The sequence below is a fragment of the Humulus lupulus genome, chromosome 6, assembly GCF_963169125.1.
Source record: "Humulus lupulus chromosome 6, drHumLupu1.1, whole genome shotgun sequence".
NCBI lineage: Eukaryota > Viridiplantae > Streptophyta > Magnoliopsida > Rosales > Cannabaceae > Humulus > Humulus lupulus.
Window position 1 is genome coordinate 85,887,688 of NC_084798.1, and position 14,786 is coordinate 85,902,473.

The 14,786-nt window shown below is 35.3% G+C and overlaps 1 long non-coding RNA gene across 1 annotated transcript; it reads left to right on the plus strand.

The window, feature by feature from the left end:
• The first annotated feature begins 344 nt into the window (after window positions 1-344).
• Window positions 345-5,017, plus strand: LOC133782339 (uncharacterized). The gene is made up of 2 exons (XR_009870462.1): window positions 345-3,911; window positions 4,422-5,017. It is a non-coding gene; the product is annotated as an uncharacterized LOC133782339 (long non-coding RNA).
• The last annotated feature ends 9,769 nt before the right edge of the window (window positions 5,018-14,786 follow it).

The window sequence follows — 14,786 nt, forward strand, 5'->3', positions numbered from 1 at the left end:
TTTTTGGCTGCGTGAAAAATTATTATCAGTTAACAGAAAAATGAAAATAAAATTCACAATTTTCTTTCGTGCCTTTATTTTTATCTTAGCTTTATTATCAAGTGATCATGACCTTATAATTATCGAATGCTATTCGTTAAATTAAAATAACTTTATTATATATAGCAGTTATACAACTTTTGTTCTCATCATGCAATTCATATCAAATCCACACTACACTAACTTTATTTACAGCTATACTTATTACTTACAAAAAATTATATTAATTATTGTGGGTAATCCTCACAACTTAAGTAAAACGGCATCACTTTATCTTGGGTAGTTTAGTCTTTTTCTTTTTTTTGTAGGGTCCCTTTTTATATCTAACCTATATATATAAATAGGTTCTCTTTTTTGGGTTCTTTTGGGGGTATCGTATTTTTTACATAGATTAAGAGAGAGTGAGCTGCGATTGTAAGGGGGATATTTTCTCTTTGGGGTTTACTGATTGTAACAGAGAGATAGGGAGCAGGATTGTTAGAAAGAGATGCTTGTGTGTTAGAGATTTAATTGTGTTTGTGCATCGTGTAGATGCTTGAAGGAGAGGAATCTGAGTTGCAAGCTGGAGTAATCTTGCCATTGTTGTAAAGAGATTTGTTACTGTATATTTATGAGTTGATAGTGGAAAGAGCTCAACTAGAAGTAGGCCATTAATATTGGGGCCGAACCAGTATAATTTTCTGTGTTGGTTTCTTGTTCTTTAATTGTTTATTCTTGTTTTATTACTTCTCTGTTCTTGTTCTGGTTTGTTTAGATTGCAGGTTGGTACTTTGAGTCTTGGTGTTGGGTTTTTAATCCCAACAAATCAGAGCCAGGTTCGATCCTTGAAAGATAATCAAGACTCATCAAGATTTGGGGTGAAACATCATGTCTTCATCTTCCAAGTTCAATTCTTCCTCAACCAAGTTTGAATTGGAAAATTTTGATGGCACAAGTGACTTCAGCCTCATTGAAAGAGTAATTGCTGATGTGAGATCCGAGGAGAGAAAGTTTAAAGGGAGTTCTCGTTCATCAGAGAATATCAAAAGTCCTTGGAGATTCAAAGGTGTTGGCAGAGAAGTACAAAACTGAAGAAATTGAGGATATGGAGAAGTTAGCCTATTATACCATCATTATGTACCTCTCAAACAATGTGACGAGACAAGTGCAAACTGAGAAGATGGCAAAAGGGCTTTGGCAAAAACTATAACAACTATATATGAGACCTTCTTTAACAAATAAGATCAATTTGCTTGAAAGACTTTATGGTTTTAAAATGAATTCTGCACTTTCCCTTGATGATAATATTGATTGCTTTAAGAAAATTATTATTAGTCTTGCTAACATTGATTATACTGTAGATTAGGAAAGCAAGGCAGTTATCATTTTGAATTATTTACCAGAAACATACAAAGAGGTTAAAGCTGTGATCAAGTATGGTCGAGATACAATAACATTGGAGGAGTTTCTTGGTGCTTTGAAATCAAAGGAGTTTGAATTAAAGGCTGAGAAAGAAAACAAGGCAGAGGAGGCACTTTTCTCACAAGGAAGACCAATGAAGAAGGATTATCACAAAGACAGACACTTCTCCAAGAATCGTGATATATCAAGATCCAAATGGAAGTCACCAGCGCGATCAAAATCTAGGGGTCGTGACATGAGGAAATGTTATCATTGTGGTAAGACAGGGCATGTTCAAAGATTTTTTTGGGAATTAAAGAAGGAAAGAAGAGAAGAAAAGAAAAGAAACCTGATACTTCAGCATTGGCGAATAGCAGCGATCTCGAAAATTCTGATGGGGATCTCTTAACTATTTCTACTGAGAGAAATGTTAAAGAATGGATTATGGATTCTAGTAGCACATATCATATGTGCCCAGTCCGAGAATGGTTTATAAATTCAAAGAGATTCATGGAGGTAAAGTCAAGATGGGAAATGACCAAGCTTGTCAAGTTCAAGGAATAGGTTCAATACCTACCAAGCATTTTGATGGCACCGTTCGAATATTGGAGAATGTACGCTACATTCCAGAATTGAAGAGAAATTTGATTTCTCTTGGAACATTTGATGACCAAGGATTGACATACAAAGCTGTGAATGGAAGCCTGAAAGTTAGTTCAGGTTCAATGGTGATAATGAAAGGCATTAAAAAGTATGGGTTATATGTTTTGATTGGGGGAATAGTAGAAGATGGTGAAGCTGCTATAGCTAAACACAAGAGTGCAGAAACTGAGTTATGGCATAGCCGTTTGGGGCACATTAGCGAGAAGGGTATCAAAGAGCTGAACAAACAGGGCTACTTGGGAAGTTCAAACTAGGAGCATTAAAATTCTGTGAAACACGTGTAAGAGGAAAGTAACAAAAAATCAAATTTGCACCAGGAAAGCTCAGGACAACAAAGGTTCTTGAATATATACATGCTGATCTTTGGGGCGCAAGTAGAGTTTCAACACATGGAGGTAATCGATATTTTCTTTCAATTGTTGATGATTTCAGTAGAAAAACTTGGGTATATTTGCTGAAAGCGAAATCTGATTGCTTGAACAAATTTATAACTTGGAAGACATTAATTGAAAATAAAATGGACACTAAAATAAAAACTTTGACAACCGATAATGGGCTGGAATTTATTAACCATAACTTTAATAAGTTATGCAATGAAAATGGAATAGAAAGACATAGGACTGTTACTTATACACCCCAACAAAATGGGGTGGCTGAGAGAATGAATCGAACAGTGCTTAATAAAGTTAGATGCATGCTTCTTAGCTCTGGATTATCTAAAAACATTTGGGGTGAAGCTTTGTATACAACTTGTTATATTATAAATAGAAGTCCTAACAGAAGTATTGAGTGCATGACGCTTGAAGAAAGATGGAGTGGAAAGTCTCCAAGTCTATTGCACATGAAGACCTTTGGATGTGCTGCCTATGCTCACAAGTCAGATGAAAAACTAGGTGCAAGATCAGTAAGATGTATATTTTGGGTTATCCTGATGGTATAAAAGGATATAGGTTATGTTCATTAGAAGATAAATATTTCAAAGTCATTATTAGTAGAAATGTTATATTTGATGAGACTAATTTTCCTCACTTAGATAAAGTGAGGGGTAAGTTTTCTAATGATACAGGTATCCAAGATTCAGATAAAAGCATGACAGAATTCTTGCTTGACTTACCTTATCACAGTGACAAAGAAGAAGCCAGTAAAGGTGTTGAAACTCAAACTGAAGTCAGTACAGAAATTGTTGAAACTACACAACCATTGAGAGATGATGTAGATGACTACCAGCTGGTTAGAGATAGAGCCAACCGAATAATAAGGCCTACAAAGAAATATGGTGAAGCTGACCTTTTGGCATTTTCTTTGAATATGACAAATCAATGTGAGCAACATGAGCCGAGTACATATGAAGAAGCAATAGAAGGGAATTCTGCAGTAAAATGGCAGCAAGCAATGAAAGAAGAAATGGATTATCTTGCAAAAAATGAGACTTAGGAGTTAGTTGGGAAACCAGAAAATAAGAAGATCATATCATGCAAATCGATATACAAAATCAAGGAAGGATCCAAGGATGGGGAACCAGCTAGATTCAAAGCAAGATTGGTTGCTAAAGGCTTTACACAAGAAGAAGGGGTAGACTACACAGATATCTTCTCGCCAGTAGCTAAATTTAAAACAATCAGATTAATTCTATCACTAGCTGCTACTTCCAATTTGGAGGTGGAACAAATAGACGTAAAGACTGCATTTCTCCATGGGAATCTTGAAGAAACAATTTATATGGAACAACCTATCGGATTCAAGGTGGAAAATCAAAGGAAAGAGCTGGTATGTAAATTGAAAAAATATTTATATGGGCTCAAGCAATCTCCAAGACAGTGGAATAAGAGGTTTGATAAATTTGTTACCTCTCTTGGATTCCAACGTTCTAGTTATGATGCAAGTTTATACTTCAAAGATACATATACTAGTACTGCCATCTATTTATTGATATATGTAGATGACATGTTACTAGTTCGCAAGGGTGTGATAACTCTACAAAATAGAGTTATTTTACCATTTTTTATGTGCTAATTGTTGCTTAATTCTTGAGTTTTTAATTGATTTATTAAGTTTTAAATTAATTTTGAATTTATTAGGTTTATTTTAATTTTATACATTTTTGTGTATTTTTATAGTTATTTTATTGTAAAATGTTGTAGTTTAATTATTTGAATTATTGTTGTGTGTTTAGTGGTAAAAATAAATGCATATTTGTTCAACTTAAGTGTCAAAACAAATTAAGTTTAAATTAATATTTTCTTTAAATTAATGAGATGCATTTGTATTTTGAAAATATTTTTTTTGAAGTTAATTTATACTATTTTATAGAAATTAATTTACAATTTTTTTTGTTAAAGGAAATCAAAGAAAGAAGTGGTATTTTTGAGAGAAAGGCAAAGAAAATGGCACCTCCAGCACTAGGCCCAAAGCCCACCTGCCCAGGCCCAATTTCAGCTTCAGCACCCCACCCCACGGTTTCCTCCTGGTGCACTTCCTCCTTTAGCCAATGCACTCATGCACCTGGCACCAAGCAGCCATCACCTCCTCATCCCCCACCGAAGACTCTCCCAGCAGCAAGCCAACCTCACGCCTGCTAGCCAAATGCCACTGCCAGCACCAAAAGCACACCCAAGCCAATTCGGCCCAGCTGTTTTTTCCCATTTATTGAGCCCAACAAAAAGCAAAATGTACCATTGTCCCCTTTGTCAAAAATGTCAACATTTTTACCCCACTTTCTACACATTTTATCCCCAAAATATCATTATTACAACCTATAATTTACTCATATTTGCCATATTATAATTAATTATATTAATTTAATCAATTTAATTATTTTAAATTGATTATTTTAATGCCCATTTTTTGGCTATAAATAAGGGATTTGGGGTGCAAAATTTAAGAGAGGTTACTCTACCATAATTTCTACACATTCAAAACCTTTCTGTTCTCTTCATCTTCTTCTTCTTTTTGGTTATTTTCTATGTATTTTTAGAGGAAAAATTTGGGGGTTCATCCTCCAAATTTTCCTATTTATGTTTGTAATTTTTATTTTGTATTTGCTATTTTAGTTATGTGTTTCTAATATTTTTAAGATTATTAAGGTGATGATGAAACAATATGTAACTAGATAGTATTTATTTTGTATGTTGATTTCCCATTTTGTGCAACAAAGTTTATGGAATTTTTTTCTTCAAATATCTTCTTTCATCTTAAATATCATGTATTTTGGATTGTTAGCACATATTTACAATTTGTTCTTCATTAGTGCAAAAACATAATATTCTTTGTGTAAGATGTGTCATTAAATTGTATACATCTATACTTAGAACAAAAATATTATGTTTTGCCTTATAAATACTGTTCATTGATTTATTTGTTATTTCATTAGATTGATTTATACTAAATGCTTTGAAATTATAATTTTGGAAAGTGAAGAAAAATCTTATCTTTTTAGAAGTAATTTGTGCTTAAAATTATAAATCTATTTAGAAAATGATAGTTTGATTTATTTTAACCATCACTAAAACTTGGGAATTAATGTACTTATAAATATTATTGAACTTATATTTTGTAGATTCTAATCCTTAATAATCTTATTTTACTATCTTGATTTTTACTTTTAATTTATATCTATATATATTGTCTTTCATTTTTATATTATTGTCTTTTCTTGTATTTTCATTATTCACAAATCTCTTCAATTTTTGGGGCTAGGTTAGAATTTACTACTTTTGATTTAAAATAGTTTTCTCTTTTCGATTTTAGACAACTCCTTTGGGTTCGACATCCTTGCTTACACGATCACTATTCTTATGAACGATTCGTGTGCTTGCGATTTATAAATTTTTAAACATACCCGTTTTGGGTCCATCAGGGTATGAAAGAGATCAAATGGCTTAAACAAAAGCTGAGTGTTGAGTTTGAAATGAAGGATTTAGGTGAAGCTAGACAGATTCTTGGGATAGACATATTTAGAAACAAAGAGGGAGGAATACTAAAGTTGAGCCAAGAAAGGTATTAGAAAAGTTCCATATGATTGATGCAAAACCAGTTGGAGTGCCTCTTGCTTCCCACTTCAAGTTAACAATAGAGCAAGAACCGAAAACAGAAGAAGATAAGAAAAAGATGGAGAAGGTTCCTTACACTATGGCTCTTGGATGTCTCAAGTTTGCTATGGTTAGTACTTGACCAGATTTGGCACACTCACTTAGTGTTATAAGTCGTTATATGTCTAATCCAGGTTTGCAACATTGGGAAGCATTGAAATGGTTACTGAGATATGTGAAAGGAACTGTGAAGTATGGATTGATCTACAAAGGCCAACAGGGAAAGCTAACTCTTGATGGATTTGTGGAAGCTGATTATGCAGCCAACCATGACAATAGAAGATCGTTAACTTCATTTATTTTTCTGCTGAACAATCACTGTATCAGTTGGAAATCTCAGCTACAGCTCATGGTAGCCTTGTCTACTACTGAATCAGAATTCATGGCAACTACTGAAGCATTTAAAGAAGCAATTTGGCTCCAAGGTTTACTGCTGGAAATTATGGTCTTGAAGAGCAAAGTGACTGTGTATTCGGACAGCCAATCATCAATTCATTTATGCAAGAATCCATCATACTATGAAAAATCCAAACATATTGACATAAGAATGTTTTGGATTAGGGAGAAGCTAGATCAGCAAGTGATTAATCTTGATAAAGTTCCCACTGATGAGAACCCTTCTGATCTAGGCACCAAGGTTCTGCCTTTGAGCAAACTTAAGCATTGCTTAAGTTTGATCAACCTTGAAGAACAGAGCTAGGACTTCCACTATATGACACTCAAGTTGCAAGGATTAAGGTGGAAATTATGGGTAATCCTCACAACTTAAGTAAAACGGCATCACTTTATCTTGGGTAGTTTAGTCTTTTTCTTTTTTTTAGGGTCCCTTTGTATATCTAAACTATATATATAAATAGGTTCTCTTTTTTGGGTTCTTTTGGGGGTATCGTATTTTTTACAGAGATTAAGAGAGAGTGAGCTGCGATTGTAAGGGGGATATTTTCTCTTTGGGGTTTACTGATTGTAATAGAGAGATAGGGAGCAAGATTGTTAGAAAGAGATGCTTGTGTGTTAGAGATTCTATTGTATGTGTGCATCGTGTAGATGCTTGAAGGAGAGGAATCTGAGTTGCAAGCTGAAGTAATCTTGCCATTGTTGTAAAGAGAATTGTTGTTGTACATTTCTGAGTTGATAGTGGAAAGAGCTCAACTGGAAGTAGGCCATTAATATTGGGGTCGAACCAGTATAATTTTCTGTGTTGGTTTCTTGTTCTTTAATTGTTTATTCTTTGTTTTATTACTTCTCTGTTCTTGTTCTAGTTTGTTTAGATTGCAGGTTGGTACTTTGAGTCTTGGTGTTGGGTTTTTAATCCCAACAATTATGTTGTTTGGGTTAGATAAGAAACTTAAATAGCTTGAAGATATTTATGAGAGTGTATATATAAATATATACATATTTATGTGTCCTTTTCTCATATAGTGTGCATTGTATTATATGACTATTTATTAAGATTCTCCCTAAAAGAGACTACCAATACAAAATTGGTAGCTAATTACGAGTACCATTCAACGTTGGGCATTGTCAGCCATTAAGAAGTAGCAAAAGCCAAGGATAATAAGTGAACATGCAAGAGGGAAAGAGATTTAATACAATTGGACAATGCTTGATAAGTTCGGTGGAATAACTTTTTCTTTTTCTGTATTTATTTCTTCATTTCTATTCTTCAAAATATATGGAAAAATTATACATTTCGCAATGTAAATTTTAAAAATATTTGAAAAATACGGATAACAGTTTGTAACAGTTCTTTAATAACAGTTACATAATCGTCTGTTACAATTTTCTCTTAAATTTGTAAATATTATTTCCAAAATTATAATTGTTATACCCATTTTTTGAGTAATACTATCGATCAGTCCGGATCATGCCAAGGGCCAAGTCAATTGTAACTTTGTATAATTTTTGGGCCAAGTCCAATAGCTTAAGCCTACACCCAAATATAACTTTAACTCTTCAATATAAATAAGACAAGTAGGGACCAAGAAAGGGAGATGAGATAGAGAAACAGAGAGAGTTCTCCATCTTCAAAACAACCAAATAGCTAAAAGCTAAATACAAATATAATCTATAGCTTGCAAGATCAAGGACAGTGACTAAGTGGATGTAGACCATCTTTCTTGGGCTGAACCACTATAAAGTTATCTCTCTATCTATTATTTCAGGGTACTAAATACATCTCACATACTTTATTTAGCTCTCACAAATCTTCTCAATATTATTTTTTGAATGTTAGACGAGTTAACGAAAAAATGAGTCAACAGTACATATAATTACACTTGTAAACTTTAGTTATAAAAAAAATTGCATTGTTACAAATTTATAAATTTTGTTTACAAAAGAAAAAACTACGTATTTACAATTATGCTCATCCGTATTTTTGTAATTTTTTCTAAATTATGTATTTTTAGTACTTTTTTTTAAATTCTTTGATATTTTTTTGAATTCCCCAACAAAATATTTAATATGATAGGAAGCTTGATTAATAGCTTCCCAATCCAACCAACCACATAAGCATGTGGTTTATGGGACCATAGACATATTGGTTGGTCCCTTATGGCTGGTATGATGTGGAGCCCAAACAAGAAAGGCCCTTAGCCTTTTGGGATCTTTGATTTGGATTTGGACCCCCTTTGAAGAGAATCCTTACCCTTATTCCCACAAGTCCCACTTGCACCAATTTGAGTGTGGTCCCCTTCTGCCTTCCATCTAAGGTCCACTTGACTTTTCTTTGTGGATATGGATTGGGCTTTAACCATCCACCCTGTCCTACAGATTGCCCAAAGTCCCCCCCATGAATCCATGAACCATGATCACACAGTATTTTTCTGCTCAGTATATATAAAAATATATTTTTTTCAACATTCCGCTGTTCTGTTTAATTCGATTTGGTCCAACTTCTACTACAAAATTATCACATAACATTAGCACCAGGAAGTGAGAATTATTGTAGTTTTGATTTCGTAAATTGACTTGTATATACACCGTTATACCTTTTTTTTGAATTGGATATAGCAGTCTTTTTATGCTATTTTCTGGTTGAGCTTATGCACAATTTTTTAAAAGATTTTTATCCTTTATCTCCTTTCCTAAAAAGTAGATAGGATTATCTTAAATGGTTGAATGGAATGTACATTAACCAAAATCACTGTACAAGCTACGCTTAAGTATGCCTCACTTTTCAATATTGTGGTCCAATAATATATAACTTAATTTTACTAATAATACAAAATAATTTAGAATTCGCTGAAGCCATTAATTAAAAATAAATGATAAATATCATGTTATATAAAACAAAAACAAAAACGTTATTTCCTTATGATTTCTTCAATTATGTTGTATATACCTACAAATATGGGATACACATTGAAATCTTTTATGATAGAGACAATTGGTAAATTGAACCCAACCTACATGACTATAACCACGAGTCTTTTGCTCTTTTTTATCTTTATAAATATATGTTTCCCACATGCTCTCCAAGAAGGATTCACGCTTTTCTCTTTAGATGGATATGAGGCTTGAAATAGCATGCACGCACACCAAATCTTTATAGGAAAATGAAAAGATTAAGCCAAAAAATGGTTGTCTTGTATTGATGTTATACGTTGTATATATACAACCTACAAAAGAATCATTCAATGATTCATATCTTCTAAATTAGGAAACACTCCTAATATACATCAAATTTGTATTCCAATTGTATCTCATAAATCAATATAAGGATCCCAAAGATATTATCGTAACACCCCCCTCATGTTGGAGCATGTGAGTTCAAGATGCCCAACTTTCTAAGAAAAAAGTCAAATTGTTTCTTGCCTAGAGCTTCTGTAAAGATATCCGCCAATTGAACTGTCGTTGGAGCATAGGAGGGATTAATCAATCCCTTTGTAATAGCATCACAAACAAAATGACAATCAACTTCAATATGCTTTGTGCGTTCATGATAAATTGGATTCCAAGAAATATGTAAAGCTGACTAGCTATCACAAAACAATGGAATAGCTCTAGGATTGTGAACCCTTAAACTCAACAACAAGCCTTTGAGCCACTTAAGTTCACAAGTGATGGCCGCCATAGAACAATATTCCGCCTCAACTGAAGACTTGGAGATGATGTGTTGCCTTTTCGTTTTCCATGAAGTAGGTGATTGTCCGAGAAAGATGCGTCAACCTGTCAATGACCGACTTGTGAGAGGACATGCGGTCCAGTTCGATTCGCACCACCCTTGTAACGATAAGTCATTGTCTGCTCGTAATAAAATCCCTTAACCTGGAGTTCCTTTTAAATACCTCAAAACGCGAAGAGCTGCCTCCCAGTACTCGCATCTAGGATCTTGCATAAATTGAGATAAAATATGAACCGAATAAACCAAGTCAGGGCGCATGACAGACAAGTATACAAGATGGCCTACAAGACGTCGATACGATTATGGATTAGAAAGTTTAGCACCTGTAGCGAGGCCGAGCTTATGATTCTGCTAAACAAGAAAATCTGCCCGTTTGGCTCCTAAAAGGCCAGCCTCCGTAATGATGTCAAGAGTATACTTGCGTTGACACGAAAACAAACCAGATGAACTGCGAGTGACCTTGATACCAAGGAAGTACTTATGCGTACCAAGATCTTTCATACGAAACCAATCACTCAAATAGGCCTTAAAAGCTTGTAACGCAGCGGAATTGTTGCCAGAAACAATCAAATCATCAACATACACCAACACATTAAGTTGCACTCCATCCTTAGTGTAAGTAAACAAGGAATAATCAGAATAAGATTGAAGAAAACCATACCTTTTCAAAGCCGTAACTAGCTTTGCAAACCAACAACTTGGTGTTTGTTTCAACCCATATAAAGATTTTCTAAGTTGACAAACCAAATTAGGATCCGAACACTCGAACTTGGGTGGCAATTTCATGTAAACCTCCTCATCAAGATCACCATGAAGGAATGCATTGTGGACATCCATTTGGTGAACTTCCCAATTTTTTGAAGTAGCAACAGCGATAAAAGCACGAACCATTTCCATCTTTGCAACCGAAGCAAACGTCTCATTGTAATCCAAACCTTCAATCTGATGAGTACAAAAAACAACTAGTCGAGATTTTAATCGCTCAAGATCACCATTGGAGTGATATTTTCTTTTATAAATCCATTGGTTACCCAAAGCTTGTTTTCCAGGATGAAGATGTTCAAGAGTCCAAGTATCATTATCTTCCAATGCTTTGATCTCTTCTTGCATAGCCTACTTCCACCCTTCATCCTTCATGGCCTCTTTAAAATACCGGGGTTCATCTCCGACAATAATAGCTGCAAGAAACTTTTGATATGTCGTAGAAAAGTTGTCACAATTTATATAATGTGCTATAGGAAAAGGAGTACCTGAGGTATGCTGTGGAGGGGAAGTAGCAATGGTAGATGGACTCTCTTTGACAATATTGTGAGTGACATAATCCTGTAGAAGCACCGAAGGAATTTTAGTTCTAATGCCTTGACCTAGAACTTCCTCTGAACCATTGTCAACTAAATCAATAGTAGGAAGGGTATTTCTATTAGAGCCAGAGACCTCATCCGAAATAGGAGGAGTTATGTTTGTTGTGGTTTCGAATTCTTTCTGACCTGCGTCTGCTAGACTAGCTGCAGTGGGCTTAACCACAGGGAGTTCGGTAGTGATGGGCTCAGCACTAGTGGGCTTGGCAGTCAGTTTGGCTGCAGTAGTGTCTTTGTTGTCAAGGACTACATATTGAAATTACGCAAAATCCAAATCAACATCCACATCCAACTCGAAATTATTGCGAGCCTCCGTATCATTAAAAGGAAAAGTATCTTAAAATATTTTTACGTCTCGTGATACAAAAAATTCATTCTTGTGAAGATCATAAAGTCTCTAACCCTTCTTGCCAAACGGATACCCAACAAAGATACACTTGTGACTACAACTTTCAAATTTATCTCCCTTAGAGTGTTGATTGCGAGCAAAACATAAGGAACCAAACACATGAATTGCATCATAAGACAGAGTGTGACCAAACGATTTTTCAACGGGAGTTAAGTTATCAAGAACGGCAGATGGGGTTCTATTTATTAAGTGTGTGGCTGCCAAAACACTCTCTCCCCAAAAGTAAATTGGCAATTTTGCTTGAAATCTTAAAGCACATGCAACGTTTAAGAGATGTTTGTGTTTTCTCTCAACTCCTCCATTTTGTTGAGGAGTTCCGACACATGAAGTTTGAAACAAAATGCCAGAAGCAGAAAAAAATAAAGCAAACAATTAAATTTCGTTCCATTATCACTCCGTACTATTTTGACAGTTTGAGAAAATTGTCGTTCAACCATGGCGACAAAGGATAAGAACATTCAAAAAACCTTTGTTTTATCAATCATCAAATAAACCCACACAACTCTAGAAAAATCATCCACAATAGTTAAAAAATATCGAGCACCACAAGAGGATTTATGTCTATAAGAAGCCCACAAATCAACATGAATTAATTTGAAAATGCGACTAGCTTTATTTTCACTCAAAGGAAATCTATCTTTAGGATGTTTGGCACGAAAACACACTTCACATGCTTTATTCAAACTACCCCTAAAATTACGAATGGGAGGAAGCAATTTTACTACTTTCTCGGAAGGATGAACCATTCTATTATGCCAGAGTGCCAAAGAAGAGGTCTCTCCATCAACTTTGACTGCCTGAATTGAGCTCGGTTCCTTGAAGTAGTAGAGTCCATCATGCTTACTTCCCGTTCCAATCAGCTCCCTCGTTTGGTCCTGTATAACACACATATAAGAGTTAAATATGACAACATTGTTCAAATCGTCACACAATTGCGACACGGCAAGTAAGTTGAAATTTAATTGAGGGGCATAAAGAACATGTTGAAGAGTTATAACAGCCGACAATCTTACTGAACCCTCCTTGGTTGCTACAACCTTCTTGCCGTCAGGAAGGCCGACGCGACACAAGATATTTTTCACATCAAACAAGAGAGAAATATTTCCAGTTATATGATTGGATTCACCGGTGTCAATAATCCACAAATTACCATTAAACTTACCACTCAAACGATCATTAGAAACAGTCATATTAGCGAACACACTTGCAAGTGCCTTCCATTGATCCGTAGAAAAAACTTGAGAAGAAGGTGCACCAAGAGTTTCAGTGGCTGCATTAGCATGAATGCCGTTGCCCCCCCCCCCCCCCCCCTCCGACCACGACCAGTCGGAACCAAGGAAGATGACGATTTCCCTCGGCCTGCCCCACCATCATTCTTCGTACGATCCTCCCACCAATTGGGATAGCCAATTTTCTCGAAGAAAGTGGTCACTTCATGACCAGTTTTCTTACAGTGGGTGGAAGAAATATGCAATTTATCAGGCTTCTCAGATCTGCCCCGTCCTTGCCCAATGGGATGAATAGCAAAACCGACCGCTTCTGGCTTCTCATCAAGTACATTCGATGCCGTTCGAACCCATTCATCTTGAATCGCTAATTGGTAAGCACGATTAAGAGAAGGCAGCGGATCTTGAGCAAGAATACTCGATTGCTATCGACCATAATACTCGCTGTATAATCCCATCAAAAATTGGTGAAGCATATCTTTTTTATGGCGGATTTCATGGTCTCGCCCAGCGGTACAACATGTACAACAAGAACAAGTAATCAAAGGTTCATGGGTATGCAATTCTTCCCACAAAGCGGTCAGTTTTTTGTAATAGGTGGCAATCGTCATAGTTTTAGTTTGTCAGCAGCTACCAAGGGCAGTTTTTCATTCTTGAATACGTGGACCATTAACAAGAGCAAATCTCTCTCTGAGAGTATCCCGCAAACGTTTCGCATCTTTGTATTTTGAGAGAGTACATTTTACCTCGGGATCAATGGTGTTCATAATCCATGAAATGAGCATAGCATGAATAGTAATCCAATCAGCCTGCATACAAGGAGGCTCTGGTGAGGTGATTGTACCATCAAGAAAACCAAATTTACGTCGCGCTTGAAGAGCAGTTTCGATTTCGCCTGCCAAATCGTCATAATTCTCATCGGTAAAGCGGGCGGGAGTGTTGAAGTCGCCAGGATGATCTTGAGGACCAAGGAAAAAAGGGGAATTTATTTCGATTTTATCAATTTTAGGTGATGGTGGTTGCGGCGGTGTTTCGGCACCAACCGTTGATATGGTCTGTGACAGTGGCATGTCATTACCGGCCATTATTGTGGATCAACCTGTGGCTCTGGTACCATGAAAAGATTTAGCCAAAAAATTATTGTCTTGTATTGATGTTATACGTTGTATATATACAACCTACAAAATAATCATTCAACGATTCATATCTTCTTAATTAGGAAACACTCCTAATATACATCAAATTTGTATCACAATTGTATCCCACAAATCAATATTAGGATCCCAAAGATATTATCGTAACACAAAAACATACAAGCCCTTATCCTTTTGTATAGGGAAGAGCCAAATAACACGTAGACTTTTATATAAAACCATAGCCAGATATAATGCAATTAATTTCCATAGCTCACTGCTTTTAAATAGACCTTAGCAGATGATGCCCTCTCTCATCTTTATAATTTCCTATCCATAGCAACTATATGAATATATATTTAAA